This window comes from Triticum aestivum, chromosome 7B, assembly GCF_018294505.1.
Source record: "Triticum aestivum cultivar Chinese Spring chromosome 7B, IWGSC CS RefSeq v2.1, whole genome shotgun sequence".
In the NCBI taxonomy this organism is placed as follows: Eukaryota; Viridiplantae; Streptophyta; class Magnoliopsida; order Poales; family Poaceae; genus Triticum; species Triticum aestivum.
In genome coordinates this window covers 689,342,102-689,348,762 of record NC_057813.1, presented here as the reverse complement: position 1 = coordinate 689,348,762, position 6,661 = coordinate 689,342,102, and positions in this window count along the sequence as shown.

Below are 6,661 nucleotides of genomic sequence, written 5' to 3'. Positions count from 1 at the left end.
TCTATCAATGAAAGATACGTAAGCTTTGTGTATTCGTGATAAAAATCTCCTCCTTGCCACAACTCACCAGGAAATTCCCTGTATCTTACTCCAAGTTCAGCGATTCGCCGGGCATTCTTGCCTTTTGCCTCAAACAGAGACCTGAACACATCGCAACAATTTTGTGTGTGTGTGGGTGAAACAATCTTTTCTTTCGCCGAAGTAGAATGTTTTAGCAGAAACCAAGAATTTACAATCACATCAAAGTGACAGAGCCACACCATTCATTCAACTTATATTAGTGTAAGGTGTTGGAGATATGCCCTAGAGGCAATCATGTATGATGATATTTGCAATGTGTTTATGAATAAAGATAGTCCTTGGATGTAATCAATGATACTTGTTGGCAAGTACGTGACTTGTCTATGAGATCTTGTGCTGTATGATACATCCTAAATTGTCCCTAGTCGCAAGTGACGTGTGGGCACACGTCGGACTAGACTAGCATATGACACGGTGGATGGCTCGATCTCATTAGCCATGGAGCATTGGATGCTAAAAGGATAATATGGACTCGGAAGGAACTTGTAGGATTCAACGTAGTCGAATCTGGGTCGAGAGAAGGTCCCAGTCGGACAGACCCAACTATGAGACACAACGATATGCCATCTGTGAGTCTCTAGTACAACATACGTTCTATGTCCGAAGACCTGAGCTGACACATGTACTCGGAATGGTGACAGACTTGCTTTGGGCCGACCAAAAGCTACTCCGTGACTGGGTAGTTACAAAAGTAGGTTTCGGGTTTGTCCAGTCCCATGCTGCGAGACATGGTTGAGCAAGAGGGGATTTGCCCCTTCGATCAGGAGAGATATACTCTGGGCCCCTCGTGTGATCCGACCAGGATAAGCATGGCCGTGCGACAAGGATTATTAGATAATCTAGTTTGTGGTCGGTATCACTGGAACGAGAAAGAGGTCGGGCTAGCACAAGGATGACAGTCTCGCCTGGAGCCCGACAACATATATCATGAGGCAAAGGGAACAGAAGTGTGACACGTTGTATAGGTTCCCCTAACCAGCTTCATAGTCTGCTTGGTGGTCGGCACGCCTTGCTAGAGGCCGCTACCAACCGTGCAGGTCGGAGATGATCCAAATTGTGACCAAGCCGACTTGAAGATAAGGGGTCGCACGCTGAAGGGAAGGAACCTACGAGGTCGGTTCGGAGGACACTGGTCGGATGTGATCCGAGCTGGAGTTGGAACGTGACCGAATATACTTTGGGCTTTAGGATCCGTGCAAGGCCCAAGTGTTGAGCCTGCGACAGATGCCTATAAATAGTGGAGGTGCGACACACTTATTTAGTTGATCGCTTTGGCGTTGTCACTAGGGTTTTCATGTGTTGCGAATAGACACCTCCACTCACCGCTGGTTGTGTGATCGGACCTAGCAGTCCGCCGCACGATGTTCCTCCTGCACGCGCGGATACCATTAGAGGCGGTGCACTTGCGCCGCTCCGACAAACATGTATGAGGGATCGGATGACCGGCTGTTCGAAGGAGATCAGACGAGGAGGAGATGAACCACGCGGACGCGCTGCCCCAACTCTTCTTCCACTACATGGCACCGTGCGTCTAGTGATAACGATCTGTGATCAATTCACGTAGCATGTTCCTCGTTGTTCTGTGCATAGGAAAATTTTAATTTGCAGTCAACGCACCCTACCGTAGAATCCAACAGTGGTATCAGAGCCTCTGGTATAGGATTTGGATTCAAATCATATGCATATTAGATATGTGGAGGCGGCAGATGAGATCTGTTGTCATTGATGAGATTGGCTGTGTGCACGGTTGATGATATCCACTGCACATGGGGATCGATGAGGCTATGTTTTCTGATGATCGGAGTCGATGAGGTCGTGACACAACCTACCCCTACCGGTCGGTATCCGCCATCGAGGTTAACAGTGAAACATAAATCTGAATCAGACTCGCGATGATCGATAAGATCGGTCAGATCAGAAAATTCGGCGTGACCGGAGTTCAGATGTGATCTGTGATTTCCGAAAACGTAGCGCCTTCTATATTGTACACGATCACTCAAACCGGTAGAATGCGATTCTATGCATAACTTTATTTTACAGGGTTTGATGTGAATAGTATGGCTCATGTGTATGTGATGCATGTGTGTAAATTATGCATGGCCTGCGTGTCATGTTTGTCAGCCGGCAGGACGAAAGTGCTGTCATTATAATGTATAACGACCTGCGTGTCGACTTGTGACTCTATGTAAAATTCATTACTAGTTGTAGTAGTTGGATAATAGAGATCAGGTTGGTGGCTTGATGTCCCGACGTGACAAACAAGATGGAGTTCCTAGATGGTCATCGGAGTCGGAGCCGACCAGGAAGAACGTCCATGAAGGAGCCATACTATTTCACAATATGTGTTTATTTGTCATTGTTATGCTTCTTTGTTTCTATGCATGTTAGAATGGTAGAAAGATCCCTCACGAATATCAAGCGTATTGCCATCCCCGATGTTGCACCTTCGCATGTCAAGTACGTCTAGTAATGGGCTCATAAAATTGGGGTGCTGCTGGGTGTCCTTGAACTGAAGGGTTCGTGTCGGACACGGACATGGACTGCATCAGGTTAACTTGACAAGGCTATCAAAACGGTTTTGGGCCTTGTGGCAAAGAAGGTTGGGAGCTGGGGTATAAGATACCGACCCGACCGACAGGAGTCGTATAGAGATATGATTAGCAAGGAGTTGCTTACCAGATAGGTATGTTTGCTAGCAGTGATGCAAAAGCTCACTAGTCGCATGCGCTAGTCGGATCCTGAATCACTGAGAGTTTGCGGAGGGATGCTGACTTCAGTGGGAGTATTTCTGTTTAGGCTTGAATTACTCTACATAAACACATTACTTAGTGATTGCATATTTTTCTGTTGTAGATCAATGGCACCACCTGCTCAACCCAACTTTGCATTGAAATCAATTATGGAAAAGGATAAACTGAATGGAACAAACATCACCACCTGGTATAGAAATTTGATAATTGTTCTCAAGCATGATAAAAGGAACATGTTCTAGAGGATCCACTTCCAGAGGAACCTGCCGATAATGCTAATGCCACAACCAAGAATGCCTACCAAAAACTTGTTGATGAATCAAAAGAGATCAACTGCCTCATGCTGGCTTGTATGGAGCCCGATTTGCAACAACATTTCGAAGATGTTGGGGCTTTCGATATGATCGAGAGTCTCAAGAGCATGTTTCAGGTACAGGTTAGGACCGAGAGGTTCAACGTCTGGGATCCTTGATGGATTGTAAGCTGAAGGAAGGTGATCTACTGAGCCCGCATGTGATCAAGATGATCAGATATGTGCAAGCTTTGGATCGATTGGGCTTCCCGCTCTTGGATGAGCTGGATACTGATGCAGTTCTGGGTTCTCTTCCGCCCAACTATGGGACGTTCATCTCGAACTATCATATGCATGGCATGGATAAGAAGCTCACTGAATTGCATGGGATGCTCAAAGTGGCAGAGCAGGATATTAAGAAAGGCACGCATCAAGTGTTGATGGTGCAAAAATTGAAGTTCAAGAAGAGTTGGTCCAAGAAAAAGGCTAAGGCAAAGGGCACAGAGACGGTAACCTCCGCCGCTGCACCGAAGTTTGGACCGGACTCGAAGACCGTTTTCTATCACTACAAGGAGACCGGTCAATGGAAGAGGAACTGTAGCAAGTGGCTTGTAGAGCATGGCAATAAGGCCGAAAAGGCTTCTTCGGGCAAAGGTACACTTGTTGCATATGTTATAGACATTTACCTTGCTGACATATCTAGTAGCTCTTGGGTATTTGATACCAGATCGATTGTTCACATTTGCAACTCGATGCAGGGGTTTGTAAGAACTAGGCGTGTGGCACAAGGGGAGGTTGCCATCAGGGTCGGCAACAAAGCAAGAGTTGCTGCGTTGGAGTTCGACACGATGCAGCTCCATCTTCCTTCTAGATATATTTTAGAATTGAATAATTGTTATTACATTCCTGCACTTAGTCGCAACATTATTTTGCCTCATGTTTGATGAGTCAGGGTTATGAATTCAATTTAAAGGACAATGGTTGTTTGTTTTATTTGAATGGTATGTTCCACGGCTATGCACCCATTTTTGATGGGCTTTTTATATTGAATCTAGAATAGGAACCGGCCTATAACGTGAATGTCCAGAGGCATAAGCCTAATGAGATAAATCTGACATACTTCTGGCATTGCCAGCTAGGACACATTAGTCTGAAACGCATGAAGAAGCTCCATGATGATGGGATCCTTCGTCCGACTTTTGAGTCGTTTGAGACATGTGAATCATGCTTGCTCGGCAAGATGACCAAGTCTCCTTTTGCAAAGAGTTGCAAGAGGGCTTCTGAGTTGTTGGAACTTATACATAGTGATGTGTGTGGTCCAATGAGAACAACTGCCAGAGGTCGCCATTAGTACTTCGTGACTTTTACCGATGACTTGAATAGATATGGATATATCTATTTGATGAGGCACAAGTCAGAAACTTTTAAAAAATTCAAAGAGTTTTAGAACGAGGTTGAGAATCAGCTCGACAAGACTATAAAAGTTCTACGATCAGATCGTGGAGGTGAGTACATGAGCCAGGAGTTTGATGATCATTTGAAAAGCCGAGGTATAGTACCTCAGCTCACACCTCCTGGTACGCCACAAAGAAACGATGTGTCAGAACGGACAAATAGGACCTTGTTCGATATGGTCCGGTCTATGATGAGAAAATCGGATTTACCCTTGTCATTCTGGGGATACGCTCTAGAAACTACAACTTTCACACTTAACAGGGTACCATCAAAATCCGTAGACAAGACACCACATGAGATGTGGACAGGAAGAGTCCCAAATTTTCTTTTCTAAAGATTTGGAGTTGTGAAGCATTTGTCAAGCGACTTATGTCATACAAGCTTACACCCAAGTCAGATAAATGCATATTCGTGGGATATCCGAGGGAAACCTTGGGATATAGCTTCTACAACCGAGAAGAGAACAAAGTGTTTGTTGCTCGGAACGGGGTTTTCCTTGAGAAAGAGTTTCTCAGTTGGGAGGCCAGTGGGAGGACGGTCTGACTCAAAGAAATTTGAGGACCACTCGGGGACGGCTCGGCTGGTGATGAGATCATACCGGAGTCAGTCAGGGAACCCATAGTGGAAGCGGCACCGGAACCATGAAGGTCGGAAAGATTGCGCAGAGTGCGCGATGTAATTTTGCTAGAAAGCAACGAGCCGACTGTCGGTGTCAAAACCGACGGATCTCGGGTAGGGGGTCCGGAACTGTGCATCTAAGGCTAATGGTAATAGGAGGCGGGAGACACAATGTTTACCCAGGTTCGGGCCCTCTCTATGGAGGTAATACCCTACTTCCTGCTTGATTGATCTTGATGATATGAGTATTACAAGAGTTGATCTACCACGAGATCATAGAGGCTAACCATAGAAGCTAGCCTATGATTATGATTGTCGTTGTCCTACGGACCAAACCCTCTGGTTTATATAGACACCGAAGGGGGCTAGGGTTACACAGACTCGGTTACAGAGAAGGGAATCTACATATCCGAATCGCCAAGCTTGCCTTCCACGCAAAGGAGAGTCCCCTCCAGACACGAGACGAAGTCTTCTATCTTGTATCTTCATAGTCCAACAGTCCGGCTAAAGTATATAGTCCGGCTGCCTGATGACCCCTTAATCCAGGACTCCCTCAATAGCCCCTAAACCAGGCTTCAATGACGATGAGTCCGGCGCGGAGATTGTCTTCGGCATTGCAAGACGGGTTCCTTCTTCGAATACTCCAAAGTAGATGTTGAACACAAGAATCGTGTCCGGCTCTGCAAAACAAATTCCACATACCACCATAGAGAGAATAATATTCCACAAGTCTAATCTACTGACAATTTCTTCATAGCGTGACACCACAACACGGCCCAGTCATAATTCAAACCGTTTTTCGAACCTGCTACTACACGTTTCGTGAGGCGGTTTTATTGTCACGTCTTGTCGGAGCAGAGATCGTGTCCCCTTATCACGGGATTCTCATCAATACGGGTGTGGGTAACCCCACCGCGCCATAAGCATGGCGCCTGGGGAACAAGCGAGTTTTAGGGCAAGTTGGGAGGCACATGATTTCTGTTGCCTTTATAAAGGGATAAGGATTCCCCTTCTTCACCCACGCCTTCTCCTTCCTCTGCGTATCCTTCCTTTCGAGCTCCAACGCCCAAGCTTTCGCGTTCTCCGCCCTCAAAAGCGCTCCGAAAATGTCCGGATCTGGAGCCAGAGGCAAGTGGATGGCCTCTACTGTCCAGGAGAAGGACATCAAGAAACTTCGGGAGGCCGGATATCTGACCAAGAAGATCGTGCATCATCTTCCAACGGTAGGGAAAATCGTCCCTACTCCGAAACCCCATGAGAGGGTTGTATTCCTCCCTCACTTCGTCCGCGGGCTAGGGTTTCCCCTCGACCCATTTGTTCGTGGGCTCATGTATTATTATGGGATCGATTTCCATGATCTATCCCCCAATTCCTTCCTCAACATCTCGACATTCATTGTCGTGTGCGAGGCCTTCCTCTATGTCCCCTCACACTTCGGACTGTGGCTGAAGATTTTCAATGTGAA